The sequence below is a fragment of the Meriones unguiculatus genome, chromosome 17, assembly GCF_030254825.1.
Source record: "Meriones unguiculatus strain TT.TT164.6M chromosome 17, Bangor_MerUng_6.1, whole genome shotgun sequence".
In the NCBI taxonomy this organism is placed as follows: domain Eukaryota; kingdom Metazoa; phylum Chordata; class Mammalia; order Rodentia; family Muridae; genus Meriones; species Meriones unguiculatus.
The window spans coordinates 39,310,438-39,313,445 of NC_083364.1; positions in this window are offsets into that span (position 1 = coordinate 39,310,438).

Here is a 3,008-nt window from a genome sequence, read left to right on the forward strand (position 1 = left end):
GCAAAAGAGATTTCCTAAAAAGTCTCCCGCGGAGGAAACATTTTATAATGTAGTTCCTGGCTGTTGATAGCTACAGCATCCAAAGCCAGGAACGTGAGTCTATAAAGGCGTTGTTGAGTCCTTCAAGGAGGCACGGGTGGGTGGGCCGTGAAAGACACACGGCTTGAGCAGCTGGTAGCTGCTCCAAGTCACCGACTTGCCCTCACTTTAAAATGTCAGCCCCAGGGACATGCATTGCAGGCTGGCTTCCCTGAGGACCAGGCTCTAATGTGAAGTGCAGCATGCAGGAAGTTTATCAGGAAGTGACCTTGAGGTGGGTAGTCCGGAAGAGGAGACTCAGATGTTGAATTAGATAAAGAAGTCGGCGCAGTGCAGAGCCCAACAGCAGTCTCAGCTGATCCCTCGGAGGCTCACAGGCACAAATGGCTCACCAGACTTGAAGAAAGATTGAGACTTTGTGTTATTTTTCCTTCTTGTTGGTCTGTTGAGACAAGGTTTCCCAGGCTGGCTACACACTGACAGTCGTCCTGCCTTAGCCTCCTGCATGCTGAGATTACAGCCTGCACCACCACGTCAGTGAGGCTGAGCTGCTGTGATCCCAGCAGGGTTCTGTCGATGAATGGGCCCCAGGAAGGGGGTGACCTTGGGCAAAATGGTTCTGCATCTGAGGCAATCCCTGGCTGAGCAGAATTACTTCCTGCAGTTGAGGCCAGACACCCTCCATAAAAGGCCCCACCAGGAGACCAACAAAGCTAAAACAAAAATCTGAGCCCTGGGGGTCCTGCAGAGACTGATGCACGAACCAAAGACCATACATGGAGAGGACCTAGACCTCTGCTCAGATGTAGCCAATGGCAGCTCAGTCTCCATGTGGATGCCCGAGTAAGGGGAGCAGGGGATGCCTCTGTCATGAACTTCGTTGATCACTTGTCTTTGCTCTTTGATCACTTGTCCTTCATGATGTGGCCTTACCAGGCCATAAAGGAAGAGGATAGAGGCAGTCCTGATGAGACTGCCCAAGTGGGCAGATGGCAAAAGAGGAGAACTCCCCCTTTCAATGAACTAGGGATGGGGTTGGGGGAAGAGGGAGGGTGGGACTGGGAGGAGCTGAGGGAGGGGGCTTCAATCAGAATATATAATAAATAAATTGTGGGAAAAAAATAAAATAAAAGGCCTCTGCATGGGGCACCCATCACAGAGATAATTGCTTCAAATGATGTAAAAACTTGCGCTGACTACAGCACATCCATTGTGTACCTGAGGAATGTCTTTTATTCTTAGGATGACAATGAGGATGGCCACTTTAAACAGCTATGAGAAAAGGGACTATACAAACTGACTGACTGGAGTTTTAGGGTTGGGTTTTCCCCCCAGATGTTCTTACTACCATACAGTGGATATAGATGTATGACTTTATTGCCACCATCAGCAGATGGTGTAATTTCAGCATTAAAATCCATTTGGGAGCTTGCTTTTTCCTTTCTGCTTTTTTTTTTTTTTTTTTTAACTATTAAATGTTTTCTTTCAGTGGGCATGGTAGCACATGCCTTTAATCCCAGCACTCGGGAGGCAGAGGCAAGTGGATGTCTGTGAGTTCAAAGGCCAGCCTGGTCTACAAAGGGAGTCCAGGACAGCCAGGGCTACACAGAGAAATCCTGTCTCAAAAAACAAAAAACAAAAAACAAACAAACAAACAAACAAACAAAAAAACACTACATTCTCACAAAAGCGGAGGCTTCTAAGCCCCAGCAGTAACTTCTTTCCAAACTCTACTTCAGAGATTTCTAGAGTCGCTCACTCCCACAATAGAGCGTGTAGTTGCTCCTGATTCTATTCTCCGCTTTCCCCACGAGCCTCTGCCTGCAGAATCATCTCCAGTTAGTGGCCTGGGGTCTTTCTAGGTGTGCTGCTGTCATTCTGAATTCAGGGCAGAGCCATATGGTAAGGTTTTCGTAGGGCCCTTTTTCCCTTCAGGCCCAGAAGTTGCAAAGTGGGAAGGATGTGGAATCGGAAGACCCAGGTGACCTCAACTTGTGGACATAAGATTGACAGTCACACACCTGTGTGAGTCTTCATGCTCTCACCTGAGAAGAGTGGCAGGAAGTCCTTTGCTTACCTGCTCAGGGACTCATTGTTACTAAGTCAATACATAGCGAGAGGCCTGAAAATACTTTAAAGAATGCCAAGTTCAGGCCCTGGAGAGATGGCTCAGAGGTTAAGAACACTGGCTGCTCTTCCAGAGGTCCTGAGTTCAATTCCCAGCAACCACATGATGGCCATTGTGGCACACGATGGCTCACCTATCATGAGAGCTGGTGCCCTCTTCTGGCCTGCAAGCACACATGCAGGCAGAATACTCTACACATAATAAGTAAATTAAAAAAAAAATGTGAAGGCAAGCCTCATTCTGTTGCCACCAGGCAAGCAACATAATTTCATTTTTCCTTATGGCCAAATAAAATTCCATCTCACACATATATGTGTATACACTCTCTCTCTCTCTCTCTCTCTCTCTCTCTCTCTCTCTCACACACACACACACACACACAGAGTTTTATACGGTTCTCCGTTGACGTCCACCTAGACCGATTCCATATCTTAGCTATTTTGAATAGCGTAAGCATTGGTGTAGAAGCATCTCTCATGTCTAGCCTGAGTCTTCCAGGTGCAGAAGGCCACTGCAGGCTGTGGCCAGTGAAGAAAAGACGTATGTTAAGTCTATCAGACAGGAGTAAAAAAACCACCAACCCAAGTGGCCAAGTGAAGGCAAGCTTTATTCATGTAGATGGGCTGCCTCCCACCCCAAGACAGGTTTCAAGAGATCACTCCTGGACATGGACAAGATAAGGTTTTTACAGCTCAGGAGTGAGGAGTTTCTTAATGGGGGGTTTGGCAGGCAGCTAAGCAGGGTTACAGAAGCAGAACGTAAGAATAACAACTTGGGCATAAAAACCTCCTGAAACAAAGGCACGGCTGCGTTTCCTAGAACAGGCAGTACAAAATCATTT